The 24,184-nt window shown below is 40.9% G+C and overlaps 1 protein-coding gene across 3 annotated transcripts in view; it reads right to left on the reverse strand.

The window, feature by feature from the left end:
- The window catches only part of tex2 (testis expressed 2), a 110,414-nt gene extending 86,368 nt beyond the window's left edge, over positions 1–24,046 (reverse strand). The window contains exon 1 of one of the 3 annotated variants that reach the window (XM_059948272.1): positions 23,924–24,046. The gene's annotated coding sequence lies outside the window, so the exon portion shown is untranslated. Of the gene's footprint in view, positions 1–19,796; positions 19,925–23,923 lie in introns of those variants that run through there. The other 2 variants (XM_059948273.1, XM_059948271.1) reach the window with 2 other exon arrangements.
- Positions 24,047–24,184: the final 138 nt, after the last annotated feature.

Raw genomic sequence — 24,184 nt, forward strand, 5'->3', positions numbered from 1 at the left:
AAGATAGAGAGAATCAGCGGTAGGATTTGATCCAACCAGAATGCGTGATTTGATGGAGTCCACGATGGAAAGTTCCATTGGTGATTAGTGAAAAGGAGTTGGCACTATGAGTACTTTGTGTACATTTGACTGTTTTAATTATAATGGACACTTTTTTCCCTTTCTTCTTTAATAATTGCTTGATTAAATGACATTCATAAATACACCTTTATATGCAATGTATGATCTTTTATTTCTTGCCAACAGGTAACTGCAAGTGGGCAGCATAGTAATCACTCAGACTGGGGTTCAGCCAGCTGAAACATTCTGACTCTCTTTGTCTGGTAAGACCCAAGTCACATCAACCTTAGACATACAGAATTTGAGAGAGGTGATTTTCTCCTGCTAAGCTAACCAGCTATGCATCTATGGAAATGAGCAGTCAACGTTTCGGGCCGAGACCCTTCGTCAGGACTGAAGAGGGAGGGGTTAGGACCCTATAAAGAAGTGGGGGGAGGGTGGGAAGAAGGCTGGTAGGTGCCAGGTGAAAAACCAGTAAGAGGAAAGATCAAGGGGTGGGGGAGGGCAGGGAGGGGATAGGCAGTAAAGGTGAAGAAGGAAGGTAAGGGGAAACCACTATGGGTAGTAGAAGGCGGCAGAATCATGAGAGAGGTGATAGTCAGCTGGAGGAGGAGGCAGAGTGAAACTGGAATGGGGGAAGGGAGGGAGAGGGAATTACCAGAAGTTGGAGAATTCAATGTTCATGCCAAGGGGCTGGAAACTACCCAGACAGTATATGAGATGTTGCTCCTCGAACCTGAGTTTGGCCTCATGGCAGTAGAGGAGGCCATGTATGGACATATCCGAATGGGAATGTGAAGCAGAGTTGAAGTGGGTGGCAACCGGAAGATCCTGCCTGTTGTGGCGGACGAAGCAGAGGTGCTCAATGAAGCAGTGCCCCAATCTGCATGGGGTCTCGCCAATGTAGAGGAGGCTGCACCAGGAGCACCGGATGCAATAGATGACCTTAACAGACTCACAAATGAAGTGCTGCCTCGCCTGGAAGGACTGTTTGGGGCCCTGAATGGTGGTAAGAGAGGTTGTGTAGCACTTACGCTTGCAGGGATAAGTGCCAGGTGGGAGATCTGTAGGGAGGGACGTGTGGACCAGGGAGTTGCGGAGGGAACGATCCCTGCAGAAAGCGGAAGAGGGGTAGAGAGAGAAAGATGTGTTTAGTGGTGGGGTCTTGTTGAAGGTGGCCGAAGTTGCAGAGGATAATGTGCTAGAATGCACATTACCTATACGTTGACCCCAACATCTGAAGTGTACTTTGTGTGTGCATCTATTGCGGCTGGTAAAAAAGGAGTTTTCATTGTGGGGGCTAACATCCGCGATCCAATTTGCTAATACACTGTATTTGCTGCAAGAATTGATTAAACAGTTTGCTTGTTTAAGCCTGTGTTTAAACTAGTGCCCAAGAAAGGGTTAAGGTACTGATTATGGACACCACAGGGATTAAATGTTAGTGAGATTCAAAGAGATCACTTGCAACTAAGGCTTGTGCTCCGAGAGGGGTGGCTATCCACATGCTAAATGAATGGCTGATTATAGTTTTAATTTCAGTTCCAGTACTTAGAAAAGTTACAATCATGGAACGGCAGTTTGACCAAAGGTGCACAAGAGTGTCATTTTAGTTCAGACTAGCAATGACTTGATGGGAGTGGATCTGTCTGTCATGATCGGAGCACCCGGGCCATCCATACTTTTAGAGAAAAGGGGAGTGTAGGCAAGAGTGCCAAATTAGAAGTCAAGTTTCCCATAGCTGAGGGCGGAGACTATAAAGACAAGCCACTCTTGTTTCTGTAGAATGAGGGGAATGAGTTGTCTGATGTGAAAGATCCACTGAGTCCTTCAGAGAGCAGGGAAATCTCTGAATTGGTTTCGGGAATTACCTACCTAGTGGCTAAACACCTAAGTGTACCAGGTGAGAGCTAAAATTATCATAGGCTGAGTATGTTCTCGAGAGTGTAGCCCTCCCCTGACAGGGAGAAAGAATATGAAACCTGGTCGAAGCAGACATCTTAGTTGCTGGCTGAGTGACGGTGCTCAGATAGTATAAAAAGATAGCAAAAGACAGAGTCTAAAAGGTCCAGCTGGTGAGGCCCTTAAAGGCAAAGAACCCATTTGTCACATGCAAGCAAGGCTACATGCAAGCGTTAAAAAAAGTTTTTGGCATGACAGGCAGCCCAAAGCTTATAATGAGATTCAGGCACATGTTCCATGAGAAAGGGTAGAAATTTTCTTTACATTTTTCAGCTAGAGAGACAGCTGCTTTGTTTGTGCCAAAAAGGGGTCATTTCACAGGCAAATATGAATCAATTAAGGATGGGATTAAGTAGCGAAGTGCGCACAGTGACATGACGTGTTTGCTTTAAGCCTCTGAATGCCTCATAGGAGGCAACCCCCTTGTTTGTTGAGCTGATCAGGGAAGTAAGAGCAGGAAAATGCGATGGAGGAGCTGGAAGCCTCCGTCAACAGGGCACAATCTTCAGTAATAGCTTCTGTTGCTGAAGTGACCCCGATGCTACACAGGCAGGAGTTTTGCAGAATTCTGTAAAAGATTTGAGAGCCGAGGTATCTCGATTGATAGCGGCCAGTGCTGCCACCAACCATGACAAGGCCAACAGAGAGTCAGATCCACTGGTGGAATATACTAAGCAGAGGGCTGCTACTGAGTGGGTTCCCTTGAAGAGGAGATGAGGGACATTTCAAGCAGGAGTGCACAGGATGGGAGAACCTTCAGAAAGTGAACAATCGGTTACTAAACCAGAAGAGGAAGTCAGGGAACTTCAGAGAGACCCAGTGAGGAAACGGCTGGGCGTCTCGAGGAAAACATATTCCAATCAATGCATCAAGGGACACACCCAAATATGAAATTCTATTCCTGAAGGCTTAGTGGGGTCAAGCTCCAGTGTATCCACATGGATTGAGAGTATTTATGCTAGAGCCATACTTGACACAGGTTCTCAGGTTACTCTACTGTAGAGAACCTTCTACAAAGGTATTTGAATGGCATTGACACCACTTGGTGCCCTAGAGCTTTTGGGGCCTTAGTACTGATGACTACTTGTTGTTGAAGCTGGAGTTTTCAGAAGCAGATGATGGAGTAGCTAAGGCCTTTAATATGTTATTGTTGGCCTCTCTGGACTCGGCTGAGAAGAGTGAAGCTTCCACTGTTATGGGGACAAATACTTCTATTGTGTAAAGGCTAGTGGGAGCCTACGAGTAAAGAACTGGAGAATGCTTTCTGGAAACCTTGTTGATTCACCCGGTGTTCAGAGCTGCTTTTGAGAAAGTGCAAGCTCATCTTAGGCTGGATGATAAGCACAAGGAACACAGTGTGGTCCCAGTCCAAACCCACTGTGTTAGGGCCTGAGGAAGTAGCTAGAATGACAGGAAACTCCAATTTTTCTGGAATGCCTGATGTTGATGCCCTCCTGGTGGATGTTCTGGAAGACCATGAAGAGGAATCTTGCTTATGTGCTGGGGTACTGGTGAGGGCTGAACTGCAGAGACCATTGGTGGCATATGTAAAATGGATGACAGTGCTTGTCACAACTACTTCACAGAGAGATGTCACCCTCAGGAGGGGAATGTCACAAAGTTACAGCACAGAAACAGGCCCTTCAGCCCATCCAGTCCATGCTGAACCATTTAAACTGCCTTGTCCCATCAACTTGCACCCAGTCCATCGCCGTCAATCTCTCCCATCCACATAACAATCAAAACTTCTCTTAAACATTGAAATCAAAAAGGCAACCACCACTTGCTCAGACCGCTCATTCCACAGTCGTTTCCAGGAATATTCCTGTTTCCCGACATTTTCTCCATGTTTCAACAGAAGTTTAAATCTGTTTCATTTATCTATCTACTTGCAATAAAACACATATTAGGGCCTTCTGACCCTTTGAGTCACACTGCCTCCGCAACCCTCAACAATGCCGAAAAAACTGATCGTCATCATGGGACAATTTAGAATGACCAATTAACCCACCCGGTACGTCTTTGGACAGTGGGAAGAAACCGCAGAACCCAGGGAAAACCAAGGATTCCATGGGGAGGACAGAGAGAGACTCCTTATAGATGACGCTGGAACTGAACTCTGAACTCCGACGCCCTGAGCTATAATAGCAAAGCACTAACCATTACATTACCATGGCAACCATTAATTTATCCCACTAATTGGTAAACCATGATGACTGCAGACTCCCCCAACTCCCTGGAGATTGCCCCACCACTGAAATGAGTCTGGAGTCGTTGAAACTCCTCCAGGTCATATCCAGAATGGGGTCAATGTGCAGATCAGTTCTGTAACCCAACTCCAAGAAGTTGCCACTCCTCCACCAAACTCCATGATGATACAGGACCGTAGAGCAGTCTGAGCAACCGCGGAGAAACCTCTCAGGGAGATGGGGATCTGTGTCAATGTTCAGGCCCTCTGAAGAGATCCAGGTCATCAGTTTGACCCTCCACAAAAGTAACTGAGCCCCACTGTTGCTGAGTCTCTCAATGGCATATCTTTTCTCAATGACTGTAATGTCTAGCTTTCCTGTGAGAAAACTGGACAGAGGCGATCTCCAGGATCAGGAAAGTTGCCAGCCAAATCATTTAACTTTGGTGGCTCTCCAGTACCTGAAGGTTTGAAGAGGGGACTGACAGAGATGTTGAAGTTCAAGGATGTCTTTTCTATTGACAAGTTTAATGTGGTTTGCTCCATGAGAACTTGCCACACCATCCAAATGACAGAGGATATCCCTTTCAGAGAAAGGCCTCAACAATTAGCACCAGCAGAGGTGGAGGACGTTCGGCAGTATCTGCTGAAACTGAAGGAAGCTCTGAGTCACAGAGTCCCTGTGCATCGCCCATAGTGGTGGTGAGGAAGAAACATAGGAAGGTACAACGTGTGTTGACTTGGACACTGAACTGTTGTATAGTCCCTGACCAGTACACTGCTCCACAGTTCAAGGATGTGCTGGCCTGTTTGAGTGGAGCAAAATGGTTCTGAGTGCTGGACTCAAGGAGTGGGTATTATCAGATACCCATGAGTGCAGTTGACAAAGACAAGACAGCATACGTCCACATGGATTCTTTCAGTTTGAAAGAATGCCCCAGGATAGATCAGGAGAACCGACTATTTTCCAACATGTCATGAGACAACTGATGATGCTAGACCACCTGAAAGCTGAAGGGTTAAAACTTTCCTTGGACAAGTGCCAGTTCTACAAGATATCTGTCATCAGGTACATAGTTTCACAAGATTGAGTAGCTACAGATCCATCCAAGATAGAAGCGGTGACCAAATGGCCGAGGACCAAGTATGTGAGTGCCCCACATTCAACCTTTGAATTCTGTTGGTACTACCAGAGATTCATGAAGGACTTCTCCAAAGTAAGCCACCCTTTGAATCATCTTGAGATGATAGTATTAAATGCTGAGCTGTATTTAATAAAGAGCATTCTGATGTATGCATCTTTGTTGTCTAGATGTTCCAGGGTTGTGTGAAGAGCCAATAAGATGGCATCTGCTGTGGTAATATGCAAGGTAGTGAAGTAAAGATGCAAGCACCCCAATAATTGATGAAGAAATTCCTGAACCTCCCCACGCTGACTCAGAGGTAGAGGGGGGAGGGAACTAAAAGAGGATAGGGAGACTTGATGCTGGACAATGTAATTGGGGATGCAGCTGAGTGCAGTCAAGTGAAACAGGAATCTGAGTTGCCAGAAGGCACGAGTAAATGGACAGCAGAAGGCATCCCCAAGTAGACAGGAAAGTTTCCAAGGAGTGCTTGAGGCTGAAGAAGGGATAAGGAGGTCTCAAAGAATCAGGAAAACCCAGACAGGCTTGCCTATGACACACTGGAGGAACAGAATGTTGTGTCTATCCTTCTAGTGAGATATGTTACTATCATTTAGAAATGGACTGGAAGTCCTAACATCCTTATATTCCTTTGAAAACTATGTTATTAATGATGGATTGGCAAATTTCAAAGTCATGAGTACATAACTATTTTGGTGGGGAGGGGAAGGGTATAATACCCAGGTTAAGTTTTTACTGCTGATGCTATAGGGGATGTCATATAATAGTTTTCTGTAGAAACAGTGCATTCTGCTGGTGGTATTTGGGTTACCATTAAAAATAAGGGGTTGTGATGTTCAGCTTAGGAATGTCGGGTCAGTCAATCAGGATGGTGGAATTGGGAGCAAGTTCTAGAGAAAACTACATGGAGAGGTTTTGTGACAGACACTCGCAGGGTCAAAGTTCTTTCAGTGGGAGATGGAGATAGATTGAGAGAACCAGCAGTAGGATTCGATCCAACCAGTATGCACAATTTGATAGAGTCAATGACGAAAAGTTCTATCGGTGAATGATGAAAAGGAGATGGCGCCATGAGTACCTGGATACATCCAGCTTTTGGAAGATCTGAGCTCCAACTTTGTGCACATTTGACTATTTTAATTATAATGGACCTTTTATTTGTTTTCTTTCTTCTTTAATAACTGCTTGATTGACATTCATAAATACACCTTCCTTATAATTGTACATGGTGTACGATCTGTTAGTTCTTGCCATTGGGTAATTGCAAATGGGCAACATTTACACAGTATTTGCTCAGATTGGGGCACAGCTGGCTAAAACATCCTGGCTCTCCTGGTCTGGTGGGACCCAAGTCATGCTGACACCAGACATATGGAGTTCTAGAAATGTAGTTTTCTCACCAGAGTTCACTGGCTTGCTAACAAGGGGCTAACCAGCTGTGTTTCTAGAGATGCCCGGATAAAAGGGGTTTCATTATTATCAGAGTACATACACCACATACAACCCAGAGATTCTTTTCTTACGGGCATACTCAGCAACTCTATAGAACAGTAACTGTAAACAAGATCAATGAAGGAGAAAGAGCACAGAAGGCAACAAACAGTGCAATTATAAATAAATAGTAATAAATAACAAGAGCATGAAATAACAAGATAAAGAGTCCTTAGAGTGAGATCATTGGTTGTGGGAACATCTCAATAAATGTGTAGTTATCTTTAGTTCGAGAGCCCGATGGTTGAGGGCTGGCAACTGTTCTTGAACCTGGTGGTGCAAGTCCTGAGTCGCTTATACCTTCCACCTGATGGCAGCAGCGAGAAAAGAGCATGGCCTGGATGGTGAGGATCTTTGATGATAGTTGCTGCCTTTCTACCACATAGTTTCATATAGATGCGCTCAATAGTTGGGAGGGTTTTACCCATGACTGGGCCGAGACCACTACCTTCTGTAGGATTTTCTGCTCAAAGACATTGGTGTTCCCATTGCAGACTGTAATGCAGCTAGTCAATACACTTTGCACCACACATCTATAGAAATTTACCAAGGTTTTCAATGACATGCCAAATCTCTGCAGACTCCTAAGGAAACAGAGGCGCTGTCATGCTTTCTTTACAATTGCATTTATAAGGTGGGTCTAGAACAGGTCCTCAGAGATAGTATCACCAAGGAATTTATAGTTACTGACCCTCTCCATCTCTGTTCCTGCAATGAGTACTGGCTCCTGGACCTCTGATTTTCCTCTCCTGAAGTCTACAATCAGTTCCTTGGTCTTGCTGACATTGAGAGGTTGTTGTTATGACACCATTCAGCCACATTTTTAATCTTCGCCCCCCCATCCTCGATAGGGCCCACAACAGTGGTGTCATCAGTGAATTTGAATATGGTGTTGGAGCTGTACTTAACTACACAGTCATAGGTGTAAAGTGAGTAGAGCAGGGGACTATGCACTCAGCCCTGTGTGCACCTATGCTGATGGAGATTGTCAAGCTGTTTTTGCCAATCTGAACTGACTGAAATCTGCAAGTGAAGAAATCCAGGATCCAATTGCACAAGGGGGTACTGAGACCCAGGTCTTAAGAGTTTACTGATTAGTTTTGAGGAGATGATGGTATTAAATGCTAAGCTGTATTTAATAAAGAGCATCCCTGATGTATGCACCTTTGGTGTCTAGATGTTCCAGGGTTGTGTGAAGAGCCAATGAGATGGCACCTGTTGTGGTAACATGCAAGGTAATGAAGATACTGACTTATAGCTTCAATTTGATTGTGACTTGGTGTACAGTCCCTGTTGCTTTCAGGTTGTCGGCTTAGGTTTTCTCTAAGAAACTAGAAATAAAACTAGAAAGCCACTGATTTCCTTGAGGGATGGTCATTATGCTTTGTGTGCTGGAGATCACATCTCAAAGTTAATTGAATTTCTTTTTGAGGAAGTGAAAATGATTGAAAAGGGTAGGCCAGTGATTGTAGTCTACATGGACTTTAACGTATTTGCCAAGGTCCTGAATTATTGGCTCTTCCATAGGAGGAGAGCAGATGGGACTTATGGAGTGTTGGTAGGTTTGATTCAAAATTGGCTTGACCAGGGAAGACAGGCAGTAGTGAAAAAGTGGTCTGTGACCAGTGCGGTTCTGTTTTATTGGATATAGCACAGAATAGGCTCTTCTGGTCCTTCGAGATGCACCACCCAGCAACCCCAACAAACCCGATTAACCCCTAACCTAAATCATAGGACAATTTACAATGATCAATTAACCCATCCCATACGTCATTGGACCCAGTGAAAAACCACACATTCCACGGGAGGACGTACAGAGATTCCCTACAGATAATGCCAGGACTGAACTCCAAACTCTGACATCCCGAGCACTAATGGCTACACTACCTTGGCATGTTCTGCAAGGGTCAGGGCAGAGGTTTCCTTTATTGTGATATAATTTGGAAGAAAACATACATGACCATATTAATAAGATTGCAGATGATATCAAAACTGCAGATAGTGAGGAAAGTTGTCAAATAATACAGCACCTTGGCTGACTCTTCCATTTCTCTCAACAGACACCCTTCTTCTTGCTATGCACTCCCGTGGAAGCACAGGATAAACTTGATCTTCTTCTTCTTCCCTTCCAATCATTCAGGAACCCAAACAATTCCTTTCCAGGTGAAGCAGCAATTCACCCAAAAAGATTTTCAAAATTAGTGTACTGAGATCAATTCTCCTGTTGTCTTCTCTATGATGGATACACCACTGATTGAAGATCAGTTTGCGGAACTTATTTGTCATTACCACCTCTGCCAGTAGAATCATACTGAGCACCCCAATGCACTTCATTTGAATTTTCAGTGTACACCTACTCCAACTTCTCCACCTTTACTTTATGTAGATCCAAAGTCCAAAATTAAGGAACAACATTTCACCTTCCAACTTCATGAAATACAACTCTTAACATCCTACAATTTCAGATAACAGGATTTTCCAGTTTGCTTGCATCAGAACAGGCCAGTTCTGATGAAAAATCAACATGCAAATGACAACCCAGTTTTGTTTCTCTTGACAGATGCTGCCTGTCAACTATTTCCGGAGTTTCTTTCATATCAATTTTTTTCAACAATTCCAACGTTATGTACCACAACATGGTTTTCTTTTCAATTCTGTCCTTGTTCATCTCCTATCTACACTTCCTTCATATAGACCAGTTATGATTAACAACTTACTGTTCTCCTTCAGACACCAGTACAGGTTTTCCTGCTATCCAAAGGTAGAGTGTTCCTATGAAACCGTTTGTAAGCCAAAATGTGAAGTGAAGAAGCAATTACCATTAATTTATATGGGAAAAATTTCTGAGTGCTTCCAGACCCAAAAAATAACCTACCAAATCATACCAACTAACACACAAAACCTAAAATAACACAAACATATAGTAAAAGCAGTAATTATAAGATAAATATACTGCCTATATAAAGTAGAAATATTGTATGTACAGTGTAGTTTCACTTATCAGAATCGGGAAGAGCGAGCCAAAATCAATTTGGAGAGAGAGAGAGAGAGGGAAAAAATCAGCACATACATGCATGCACACACAACTGCCCACACAAGGCTTCACGGTCATGGTAGTCTTTCTCGGGATAAACACGTATAAAGCGGGCGCCTTTTTTTCGTGAAAGCGAAAATCCTCTTTGGTTAGCGAAAACAGGTACTAATGCAGGTCTTTCATAACAGCGAGCTGTCGTAAAGCAAACATTCGAAAAACAGGCCACCTGTACCTTTTGTCAATCAGCTTGCTCTCAAATGCATCACATCCTTGTTCCCTCCACCATTCCCCATTCACTGCAAATTAAAAAGTACTCAAATTTTAAACTTTTGATGTGTAGTCAATCTGAAACTTCCAACTCTTTCTCCCTCTAGAAAGCTGCCTGAAATGCTAAATATATCTTGTGTGCTCTTTTTTTAATTATATGACTATTATTATTAACTCCTAGAAATAATGTTTTGCAAATCAGATTTAAGTAGTAACTAAGAGCAAAATGCTAAAATACTTTATTATTTTTAAACCAAACTCTTTGCAAAAGAATGATCAACTGCTTAACCTGTCTCAATGATGACAAAAAAAATGCAAAAAGTAGCAAAAACATGAACCTAGGTCATCTTGAAATTAAATCTATTTAAGGATTATATTAATAAGATGGGAAGTCTTCATTTATCTACTCCTATAGTTTCTCAATTCTAAAAAAAATTCCCAAATACATTTTGATACTTCATGGATTCAGGTACAATACTGGTTATTTGTTTAACTCCTTGAAGCCTGCTATACAAAAATGCAATGTTTTAAAATAGACAACCAAATATATTTCACCATATGTTGTTTGATTATTATTATCTCTAAGAGCTTTCCATTAATTTAAAATTCTTGTTCAGATATTAGAAAACACTATTGCTCTTAGTGGAATGGAGATCATTCAATTATTTTAGATTTTACTTACAGGTACAGCACAGTAACAGGCTCTTCTAGCCAACAAGCCTGAACCGCCCAACTACACCTATATGACCAATTATCCTACTAAACCTTACATCTTTAGAATGCGGAAGATAATTGAATCACCCAGACTGAACCCACGTAGTCACGGAGAGAACATAGAAACTCCTCACAGACAGCAACAGAATTGATCCCGGATCACTAGCACTGTAATAGTGTTACACTACCATGTTGCCCCAATAACATAAATATATATAGTATATAAATAAATATACAATATGAAGATCCACAACATCCTTTGAGCAAGCTGAATAATCAAAAAGATTTGTTAGAATGCAATGAAAACACTGGTGGAGACGCAGATTACTGTCTAATGAAATCAAGGTTTACAAGAATCAGTCATGAGTGAGGTCGAGGCAAAAAAATTAGACCATCCATAATCTTTTTTAATAATGAGGTCACCTCAAAAAACTATATGGCCCCAATCTTGCTCCTATTTTTTGTGTTCTTCAGTATGACTATGAAAAATAATTGCAGTACTACTTTGGCTCTTCAGGTCTTAGAAATAGCAATTTTTCATGCCCAATTTAAACATGGAGATGTTACAGTATCACAGTTCTACTGTGGCTAAAAGTCTCAAATTCCTTGATTACTCTCATTTGCTCATGATCTTTTAATGGGATACATTAAACCTACTTATAATTACAAAGCATAATAGTGATCTCTTGAACAATGGGTTTGGCAACATACAGGAATCAAGTTTCTGTAGTCTGAAAATTACACAGCCACATCAGATCTAGCACTTAGTTAAACAAAGCTTTAAAGCAAGCTCAGAGAACTTACTCAATAGAGATGAAATGGAACAATGAGCGTTTATCAAATGGTTTCGTTGTGATTTCCTTTTGTTTGAAAAAAAACAAGATCATTTCCTATATAGTGAAGATAATTCAAAATATGATGTATTGTTTTCCACACTAAATTTTACCTTCATGTACTACTTCACACTAACATCAGGTGAAGTACTTCCAGATAGTTCTTGTACAACTTTAATCACAAATCAGCTTAATTCAGTACAAATATACTAATTGAATTTTCACAGCTACTATAACTACTAACAAAATCTCAGCCATCACAAGCAGTTTAATCAGAAAAGCTCAAACCTGCAAGCACTCAAAAGTTCAAAATAAATTTTATTACCGAAGTACATAAACAGTGGCATGCAAAAGTCCGGGCACCCCTGGTCAAAATTTCTGTTACTGTGAATAGCTAAGCGAGTAAAAGATGACCTGATTTCCAAAGGCATATGGTTAAAGATGACATATTTCTTTTACATTTTAAGAAAGATTTTGTAGCGATGTACTACATACAGAGATAGAGACAACGACACGAAGTCGGTAAATTGTTTCGAGACTAGTTTATTCAAACTTCGTGGGGCTGACATTTAATCCCTAGCGCCCGCTCTCTCTGGGCGGAAATTACATCAGAGGTGCATTACCAAAGTCAAACTTTTGAGCACCCTGCATGGTCAGTACTTAGTAACACCCCCTTTGGCAAGTATAACAGCTTGTAAATGCTTTCTGTAGTCAGCTAAGAGTCTTTCAATTCTTGCTTGGGGGATTTTCGCCCATTCTTCCTTGCAAAAAGCTTCTAGTTCTGTGAGATTCTTGGGCTGTCTTGCATACACCGCTCTCTTATCCACAGATTTTCGATGATGTTTAGTTTGGGGGACTGTGAGGGCCATGGCAAAACCTTCAGCTTGCGCCTCTTGAGGTAGTCTATTGTGGATTCTGAGGTGTGTTTAGGATCATTATCCTGTTGTAGAAGCTTTTCATCTTCTTTTCATCTTCAGTATTTTTTTTACATATGGTGTGATGTTTGCTTCCAGAATTTGCTTGTATTTAATTGAATTACCAGGAAATGTTCCTGTACCACTGGCTGCAACACAAGCCCAAAGCATGATCGATCCAGCCCTGTCCTTAACAGTTGGAGAGGTGTTCTTTTCATGGAATTCTGCACCCTTTTTTCTCCAAACATACCTTTGCTCATTACGGCTACAAAGTCCTATTTTAACTTCATCAGTCCACAGGACTTGCTTCCAAATTGCATCAGGCTTGTTTAGATGTTCCTTTGCAAACTTCTGACACTGAATTTTGTGGTGAGGATGCAGGAAAGGTTTTCTTTTGACGACTCTTCCATGAAGGTCATACTTATGCAGGTGTTTCTACACAGTAGAACAGCGCACCAGTACTCCAGAGTCTGCTAAATCTTCCTGAAGGTCTTTTGCAGTCAAACATGGGTTTTGATTTGCCTTTCTAGCAATCCTATGAGCAGTTCTCTCCAAAAGTTTTTTTGGTCTTCCAGACTTCAACTTGACCTCCACCGTTCCTGTTAACTGCCATTTCTTAAATACATTACAAACTAAGGAAACGGTTACCTGAAAATGCTTTGCTATCTTCTTATAGCCTTCTCCTGCTTTGTGGGCTTCATTTATTTTAATTTTCAGAGTGCTAGGTAACTGCTTAGAGGAGCCTATGGCTGCTGATTGTTGGGACAAGGTTTGAGGAGTCAGGGTATTTATAAAGCTTTGAAATTTGCATCACCTGGCCTTTCCTAACAATGACCGTGAACAAGCCATAGCCCAAACAAGCTAATTGAGGTCTTGCAAATTAAGACCTTGGTAGAAGTTATCCGAGAGCTCAAATCTCTTGGGGTGCCCAAACTTCTGCATGGTGCTCCTTTCCTTTTTCCCCCACTCTAAAATGGTACAAAACAAAAATAATACACCAATCTTGCTTAAAATGTTGAAAAAAATGTTTGATCTTTAACCTTATGACTTTTGGAGATCAGTTCATTTTCTACTCACTTAACTATTCATAGTAACAGAAATTTTGACCAGAGGTGCCTAAACTTTTGCATGTCACTGTATATTACCATATACAACCCTCAGATTCATTTTCTTGTGGACATACTTAACAAATCTATAGAATAATAACCATATCAGAATCAAAGACACACCATTCAACTAGGGCATTCAACCAGAGAGAAGACAATAAATTGTGCAAGTACAAAAAGAAACAATAATAATAAACAAACAATAAATATCTAGAACATGAGATGAAGTGCCCTTGAAAGTGGGTCTGTCGGTTGTGGGAACATTCCAGTGATGGGGCTAGTGAAGTTATCCCCTTTGATTCAAGAGACTGATGGCTGAGGGGTAGTAACTGTACCTAAACCTGGTGGTGTGAGTCCTGGAGCTCTTGTACCTTCTTGCTGATGGTAGCAATAAGAGGAGATCATGTCCTGGCTGGTGGAGATACCTGATGATGAACGTTGCTTTCCTGCAACAGGTTTCAAGTAGACGTGTTCAATGGTTCGGAGGGCTTTGCTTGTGATGGACATAGACACTTCTTTTTGTAGGATTTTCATTCAAGGACATTGCTGCTTCCATACCAATTTACGATGCAGCCAGACAATATGCTCTCCGCCACATATCTATAGAAGTTTGTCACAGTTAAAGGTGTCATACTGATTCTCCGATAACTCCAAATGAAGCAGTGGTGCTGTCGTGCTTTCTTCATAATTGCCCTTATGTGCTGGGCCCAGGACAGCTCCCTTAAAGTAATAACATCTAGGAATTTAAAGTTGCTAGCTCTCTCCACCTCATATCTTTTGATGAGGACTAGCTCATGAACCTCTGGTTTTCTCCTCCTGAAGTCAATAATCAGTTCCTTGGTCTTGCCGACATTGATTAAGAGATTATTGTTCTGGCACCACTCAGCCAGATTTCCAATTTCCCTCCTATACGCTGATTCATCACCACCTTCCATTAGGCCTACACCAATGGTTTAATCAGCAAACTTGAATATGGAGTTGTGCATATCATTCAGACATAAAGCAGGGGATTAAGTACATATCCTTCTGGTGCAGCCATGCTGATGGTAATTATGGAGGAAATGTTGGCAATTGAGGAAATCCATTTGCACAAGGAGATACTGAGGCTAAGGTCTTGAAGCTTATTGATTAGTTGAGGGGGTGATGATAGTGAATGCTGAACTACAGTCAATAAAAGAGCATCCTGATAGCTGCATCTTTGCTGCCCAGATGTTCCAGGGTTAGGAGAAAGCCAATGAGATGGCATCTGCTGTGGATCTGTTGCTTATGTAGGTAAATTGTAATGGATCTAAGCTGCTTCTCAGGCTGGAGTTGCTACGCTTCATCACCAACCTCTCAAAATATTTCACTGTGGCTGTAAGTGTTACTGGGTGATAGTCATTGAGGCAGGTCACCACACTCTTCCTGGTCACCAGTATAATTGAAGCCTGCTTGAAGTAAGTGGGTACCACACACTACTGAGGTGAAAAAGTTAAAGATCTCAGTGAACACATTAGTTAGATGATCAGTACAGGTTTTTAGTACGTGGCCAGATAATCTGTCTGGACTGGCTGCTTTTCGAGGGCTTACCCTCCTGAAGGCAACTAACACATCGGCTTCAGAGACTGAAATCATTGAATCATTGGGGAATATGGGAGCTTGTAATGGTTCTTCCATGCTTTGACATCAAAGCCAACATAGAAGGCATTGAGCTCATCTGGAAAATCTAACTTTATAAGAAGTGATAGTATTCAAGTTCTGCCACAACTGTCGAGCACTCTTCATTGATTCAAGTTCGGCCTGAATTTCCACTTTCCACTCATGAGATGGAATTCTGGAGATTGTATCTAGACCTCCCATAACTTTCTTGGTCACCAGACTTGAATGCCTCTGATCTGTCTCTCAGCAGATTTCAGATCTCAATGTTCATCCAGAGCTTCTGTGTGGGGAAGACTGAATGATTTTGTAGGGGCACGTTCATCCACAAGAGTTTTAATAAAGTCCATAACAACCATGTTGTATTCATACAAATCCCTAGAAAGGTCCTTGAACACAGCCTAGTCCACTGATTCAAAGCCATCCTATAGTCAATCCTCTGCCTCCCATGACCATTGCTTTGTTGTCACAATCTCTGGAGCTTTCTTCTTTTGTCTCTGCGTATATACAGGTAGGAAGAACAGGACAGCCAAGTGATCCGATTTACCAGAATTCAGTCTGGGCAAGGAACAGAAGGCAGTCCTTATCTTGGTTTACAAAGGTCTAGTGTATTGGTACTAGTGTGTCCTACAGGTTATAAGCTGATGGTAATTGGTCAGGGTTTTCTTCAAACAATCCTGGATGAAGTCTCTCACTATGTTTTGAAATATGTCAGGGTGGTCTACTTTTTGTTTGGAGATGGCAACATGCAGTATTGTGAGTGCTTGACTATAGTCGGTCACTGATAGGATGTAAACTGTGGTCAGATGACAGATGAGAACTCCCTAGGTAAATGGAACAGACGGCATTTGACTGTTAGGTGTCCCAAGTCAGGAGAACACGAGTCTGACAAAACTGCCAAATCGGAGCACCACCATGAGTTTATTATAAAACACACATCTCCTCCTTTTTCCCCTCTCTGAATCAGCAGTCTTCGGGTCTGATCGTTATATCTTGCATGTGTAACAGGTTTTTAGTACGTGGAACTACTAAAAACGTCTCGGTCAGATATAGAATACAACAAGAATTCATTTCTCTCTGATACAGCAGTCTTGTCCTCAATTTTTTTCTCCAGCGATTAACATTTACCAACAAGATGCTAGGCAGAGGAAATCTCATACCTCTGCATTTCAGCCTGGCTTGCAGTCCCTCCCCCAACTCAAGGATACATTAACAGGTGATCAAATAACTTGTCAGACATTAAAGTTAAAAAGCATTATAAAGGAAGTGAGAGAGGCTTAGAAAGGGAATTAAAATATTGTGAAAACAAATGAGAAATTTCTTATTCAAATAAATAAAGTAAAACTGTTATTCTGACATATTTGGAAGTTTGGTTGTAACAAACTGGCAAACTTTTGGGACTACTGAATATTACTTCTATTAAAACCTCAACATTCTTACATTCTTAAAGTGGCAAAGGCTAAATTTCCCCAGAGCCCTAGTGAATAATGACAAGTGCACGATGAGTCAGGTAGATGCGGAACTATAGGGATTTCCAAATAGCTGGGTAACGAGCAGAGTTTTACTATACTGAAATTCAAGTATAACAAAAATAATCATATTTCTCAAATATTTAGTGATTTCACCAAAAAAAGCCTTCTCTTAATTTCTTTCACTAGCATTTTATCATTGAAATAAGATAAAAGAAAACATAATATGTAAAATGACTATTTGATTAAGTGATCAGACTACTATTCAAATAATTTGGCATCTAAAACAGAGACACCCTTTTCACTTCCTTGCAATTTTATTACTTTTCATAAGATTAACCTTGAACTCATTCACATGAATTCATCAGAAATCTACAATAAAGATAGATAAATGGATTTCAACCAAATGACTCAAGAAGTTTTACACATCCCTCCATATTCTAAAAATACAGAACTTGTTTTGTTTGCAATGGCAGTATATACTGACCCCCACCAACTTCCCAACATTTATTTCACAAATAAAAAACTATCAGTAAGAAAAACAAATATTTTGCAAAACACAATGAACTGTTTATTTTGAAATATTGTTATCTATGATCTCAGTATAAATACACTTAAAAATTAATTTCTCTGTACAATGCCTGAATCTGTCAAGTGTTCTAGAGAGAAGGTATAAAGAAATGGATAAAACTGGTTGCATATGCCTATGATGCCAAATGGCAATGGCAATCTAAAGAGCAAATGGCAAATCTGTGGAATTCTCTGCCACAGGAAACAGTTGAGGCCAGTTCATTGGCTATATTTAAGAGGAAGTTAGATGTGGCCCTTGTGGCTAAAGAGATCAAGGGGTATGGAGAGAAAGCAGGTACAGGGTTCTGAGTTGGATGATCGATCAGCCATGATCATACTGAATGGCAGTGCAGGCTTGAAGGGCCGAATGGCCTATTCCTGCACCTATTTTCTGTGTTTCTAGAACCTGTTGGCATCATTTGTGTTGATGCTATTGCCCCAGCACACCACCGCTGGTGATAACAGACTGGTAGAACATGTGAAGGAGAGGCCTGCATATTCCAAAGGACTCAAACTCATCAGTAAGTAGAGGCAACTCTGGCCCTTCTTGTACACAGCCTCTGTATTGGTGCTTCACTCAAGTCTGTCATCCAGGTGCACCCTCAAGTACTTGTAGGTCCTCACCACATCCGTATCATCATCATTAAAAGGGTGGTGAATCTGTGACATTTGTTTTATGGAGGGCTGTGGAGGCCACGTCATTAAGTTTATTTAAGGCAGAGATTAATATGTTCTTGAGTGGCAGGAGGATTAAGGGCTATGAGCAGAAGGCTGGGGAACAGGGTCGAGAAAAAAAAAGTCAAATCACAATTTTAAGATAGAGCTGATTTGATAGGCTGAGTGGCCTGATTCTGCTCGTATATCTTATGGTTTAAAATACTTTAAAATTAATGCTCTATTTTGTGCAAGACAGTAAATGAACATATTGCAAACACGAGGAAATCTTCAGATGCTGGAAATTCAAACAACACACACAATATGTTGGTGGAACGCAGCAGGCCAGGCAGCATCGATAGGGAGAAGCACTGTCGACGTTTTGGGCGGAGACCCTTCGTCAGGACTCCTGATGAAGGGTCTCCGCCCAAAATGTCGACAGTGCTTCTCCCTATGGATGCTGCCTGGCCTGCTGCATTCCACCAGCATTTTGTGGGTGTTGTTTGAATTTCCAGCATCTGCAGATTTCCTCGTGTTTGCAATGTAAAAACCAATTTTCTTTCCGCAGGTCTGACATGGAGAGTTTTACAGTGTTCAGTTCTACCAGACCTACTCATCAGCTTCAGTTAAATGATGTTCAACTGAACTCACTTTCTTTAAATCTCATCTCTAGTATTGAGTATAATCCATGCTTGGCACAAGGCTGGAGCCAAATAGTCTTGACAAAACCCAAACTGAGCTTTGATTAGCTAATTATAATTGAGCAAGTGTACCACTGACAACAATTCCTTTTATTTCATGCTAATGATTGAAAATAGATAAATTGGTGATAATTAGTCCAACTGTATTTGTCATGGCAAGACACACTTGGGCAATTGTTGACACTGTCAGATTAAACAGACTGGTTATAGGCACTGCTAACTCCACCTATTGTAAGCTTTTTTTTACAATGATTCATACAAGAAATGATGACAATTGGTGCTTTGTACATCCTGTACTTGGTGCTAAGCAAGCCTCAAGTATGAACACTATTCCATAGACAGCCAAAAGCTCTGTGATGCAACAGAGTCAAGTCAAGTCACTTATTGTCATCTTGACCATAACTGCTGGTACAGTACATTGAAAAAATGAGACGTTTTTCAGGACCATTGTGTCTCATTGCTAGATTTTGTCATAGACCTTGGTTGCCAGGGGTACAATTGTCCAGCAGAGCTATTGATAGAACTTACTTTGTAGAAACTGAAATTTTGCCATTATTTCTCAATTTTGTGTTCCTATTTCATAATCACACCACAGAGTAATTGTAAGTTATGTATTATTTTTCAACTTAGAAGTTTTGTACAATCTTTTAGCAAAAACAGCACACCAAAATACAATGAGAAGGTAGATGTATCTTAGAGATGTCATAAATTATTCTGAAGAACAGACAGATTTTCCCACCAAGTGATCAGGTCAATATTTCACTCTTCAAGCAACATTAACATAAGAATACAAATAATAAATGCAATTGGGATAACCAGATTACAAACTACCTAGTCACGATGAAATGCAGTCTTTTTTTTTGCCCTGTTTTTTTAAAGACTTGGGCAATGCTGGCAAGGTCAACATTAATTGCTCATCTGTAATTGCCCTTAGAAGGTCGTGAGCCACTGCTCGAACTGCTGAAGTCTTTCTGGTGAAGACATTCCCATAGTGCTGCAGGGGAAGGAGTTCTAGCATTTAGACTCAGCAATGAGGAACAAATGGCAATTTACCTCTAAAATAGGACGTGCATAACTTGAAGGAGAATCTTCAGGTGATGGTGTCCCGATATCCCTGCTGCCCTTTTGTCCTCCTTGCTGGCAGAACTAATACATTTGGAGAGATGTTGCCAGAATAACCTGAGGCAGTAATTTAAGTGATCAACAAACCCTCCTACTTTGCTAATATTAACCACTATAAAAAGCAAGAGATTCAAGTTTTTTTCTCCATGCATTACCTTTACTTCATGCAGCCCCTCATCCAAATCTCAACAAGTATATTTTACCATGAACAAAGGATAGAAACTAGACAATCATGAAAATGATAAAACTGAACATTATATTAGTGAATAATTAGTGAATTATATTAGTTATTGACCATATTGGTCATTAACCATGGTAAATAACCACCCAAATGAAAAATGTTCAAGGGTCACTTTTCAGCAAACAAATGAAGCAGCCAATTTACACATGGTGATGAAATAAACAGAAACAACAAGTTGAGGTGGTGCGGGCTGATGATTATACATCAGCTAAGATTTTGTGTTCTTCAAACGGTACCATTAGGATGTTTAAATCCATTTTAGCAAGGAAACTAAGCTTTAGTTTAATGTTTCACTCAAAGGTATGATATATCAGTGAGACTGCCTTCTCAGTGCTTTTAGGGTTGGATTAGCATAAATGGGTGGTTGATGATCAGTGAGGACTTGGTGGACTGAAGGGTCTGTTTCTGTGCTATACTCCTCCATGACAAATACTATCAATAAGTCTAGATGAGTTACAGAATGGCAACATTTCACCAGCACAGTATAGAATTGTAATTGGAAATACCTAAAAATTCCAAAATGTGCCACAAGTTCGAGGAAAAAAAAAGCTAGCTTTAAGGTTATCTAATTTTTCAAAAATGATACTGGTTTAATACTGAAATAGCATAAATTATTTTTTGCAATATCCACAGACTTACATAAAACTACAGATTTATCAATTAAATCCCTTGTCAACACAATTAAGCAAAAGTACGAAGTGTGCTACAATGACAAATGCTGTGACCAGAATCAGATTTATTATCACCAGCATTGTGACATGAAATTTGTTAACTTAGCAGCAGTTCAATGCAAGTTAACAAATTTCATAAGCAAGCTTTAACCAAGAAATTAAAGTGACAAACTCATGAACAGCCTGTTAGCATTAGTTTCACAATTTTATCTTTAAAAACAATGTGCATTTTTCAACAGTGCCTTTTAAATTGCATTTACCTGTACTGCTTATTACACCCTTTTTTTAAAAAAAAACAAGTAGTCACTTAAGTACAGCCCAAGTATTTAAAATGTATCAGTTAAGTCATGGAAGTTAGAAGCAGACAACAGCAATGAAATAATTTTCTAACACCAGTCAACATCTGTGATTTAGTTACAAATCTTCACCCTGATAGAAGGAACTGAGAGATAATCTAATATCACAAATTCCTTCACTTACTGTACAGAAGCTTCCAGCTTCAAACTCCACTGCAGCCAGAGATAAAATGGAACATGCTAGTTAACTGAAAGTTCATGAGTAAGAGAACCTAAATTCAGAGCAAAGACATTAATGGAGGTTGAAAACAAACCCCTCTGTTTTCTCATGGGAGATACCTTATTAATCTAAATGACAGCTCAGGTGGCCATTGAGAAATTAAAAGAATTGGGCATCCAAGTGTGAGAATTTTCATTTCAGTGATATCAGATAGAACAAAGGTGAAAATAATTTTATTGCTTTATCTCACATGGGCTACTTGAATATAGAAGTATTACAATTTGGCTAGGTTAACTAAAAAGGACCTAGACAAACATTTGATAGCAACATAAAAAAGCCTACAGCACAAAACAGGCCCTTCAGCTCACAATACTGTGCTGAACATGGACTTACTTTAGAAATTATCTAGGGTTGCCCATAGCCCTCTATTTTTCTAAGCTCCTTGTACCTTAGGGTCTCTTAAAAGACCCTATCGTATCCACTCCCTCGATGTTAAAAAAAAATTAAGATGTGGGTTATGCTTCAGTTATACTTTGCAGATCTTATCTGGAGAAGCATTACTGCCAGCCTTTTTATTACTCCGGAAGCAGTCCAGTAAAGATTTTCTAGATTAATATCTGGAATAGGCTGGCTGTTTATGGGGGAAGGTTTGCTGATTAGACTTGTATTTGTTGGGAGTTTAGAAAAGTAGGAATGGGTAATTGAAATACAGACGATTTCATAGTCTTGACTGGGTGAATGCAGACAGGATTCTTTCTCCTGAGTGAAAATCTAGAACTACCAGTACTTTATAAATAAGGGGTTGTCCATCCAACACCGATGAGATAAAAATCAGAGGATCACGTTGTCTTTGGAATTCTCATTTTCAAAAAGTCATGAAAACAGAGCATTTGAATACTTAAAAGGTCAAGGTAAATAGATTTTTGATAAGCAAGGGGTTGAAAGTTTCCCATGGAAAAAGAGGAATACATATTTGAGGCTACAATCACATCAACTAGTGTCTCTGTGTTCTCAGGTCGTAGATGATTGAGCTAGCATAAGGCATGAAGTAGCAAATGCCTGCTCCTAATTCATATGAAACTGAATAGATATTAACTAATCATGGGCAAAATGGATCAATTCTCAAGTACTAACCTACCATCAAACGGGACTCCTTTGAAACAGTCAAGTGTATTAGCACCAACATATGTGGTGAGATTAGTTGTTTTGCTGCAGCAGTAGAGCCTCTCACTGCTGTAATCAGAAGGGCATCAATCATACTGGTTGGTCAAGTGGTTTAGTGACAATCTTTTATTCAATGATAGTAAGACCAAGGAGGGACAGTAGAGAGAACATGCACCAATCCTCATACAGGGATCAGCAGTAGAATGGGTGAGCAGCTTCATGTTCCTGTATGTCAACAGCTCAGAAGATCTATCTTGAAAGCAACATAATGATGCAATCACAAAGACGGAATATACTTCATTAGACATCTGAGGAGATTTGGTACGTCACCAAAGACTCCAGCAAATTTCTACAGAAATGGAGAGCATTCTGACTGGTTGCATCACCCCCTGGTATGGAGTCTCCAATGTACAAGAGGCTCCAGAGGATTGAGACTCAGCCATTTCCATCACAGACGCCTTCCCCGCCAATGAGAAGATCTTCAGAAGGCAGTGTCTCATGAAGATAGCATCTATTATTAAACACCCTCATCACCTAGGAATGTTCTCATCTCATTACTACCATCATGGAGGTGCTACAGGAGTCTGGAGACATATACTCAACATTTTAGTAACAATTTCTTCCTTTGCAGGCCGAACAGTCCATGAATCTATAAACACTCTCACTATACCTCTCAGTATTGCTTATTCTATTTCTTATTGTAACTTACAGTAATTTTCTAATGTCTTGCACTCTGCCACAAAACAAATTTTATGACAAATTGTAATGTTAGTGACAATAACCTGATTCTGATACAGTGCAAAACATCTCTGCCCAGTTACTTCAGTCTTTCAGAACTTTATTACTTATTCTTGCACTCACCCTACACTGAAACGCTACATCTTAGATTTAAACTTATCCACTGAAAACCTGGACGGGAACTTTATTACTCACTATAATTTAGATTACCAAAAGCAAATAGTACAATGCTCTATTTACTAAGACATGCTGCATTTAAAAAGCATGGTGAATGAGCTCCATAGACCAAAAAGTTCACTTTACCGTATTTTACACCAATTTTTAAGATACATTTTTTTTCCAGAACGCCTACCAAGGAAAGTTCAACACTTGAACCTTATATCTTATTTTGTTCCCAAGCAAACACCGACTAAATAAGAATGTCTATTAAATACTGTAAATACACCAAGAACATGATACCGAATTACAACACGCAATTATGTAAGGATGCGAAGAATGAAAAAGACAGCGGGAAGGAGGTGGTGCCTGGGGAGGGCGGAGAGCATCTGACTGTGGTGCTCGGGTCACCGGGGAGGGTGCGGTGCGGGTCCTCGGCCCTACGGACCATCCGATAGGGATCCCGACCGCTGCCACGAAGAGTGGGCGGCGGTGGGTCTCATCCCTCACCTCCCCCCACACAATCCGGAGGGAGGCGACAAGCACTATGAGGAAGAGTGAGCGTTACTCACCTCAGCCGAGCACTATCATGGCAGCCGCTGAACGACAGCGCCCCTCGGCCCCGCGCTCGAGCCACCGCCTGTTGACACCGGCAACCCCCTCTCCACCCCCAGCTGTGGCGTGGCACGGCGCATGCGCACAACTGCGCCAACCGCGTCTCTTCCCCCTCTCCCCCCCCCCTCCCGACTGTCAGACCTGATCAATCAATGCCCAACCGCCACCGATCAAGGCCGTAGTGAGGAGACGGATAGCTGAATAAATTCCCACGCTGG

Source organism: Hypanus sabinus, chromosome 23 (genome assembly GCF_030144855.1).
Source record: "Hypanus sabinus isolate sHypSab1 chromosome 23, sHypSab1.hap1, whole genome shotgun sequence".
Lineage (NCBI taxonomy): Eukaryota > Metazoa > Chordata > Chondrichthyes > Myliobatiformes > Dasyatidae > Hypanus > Hypanus sabinus.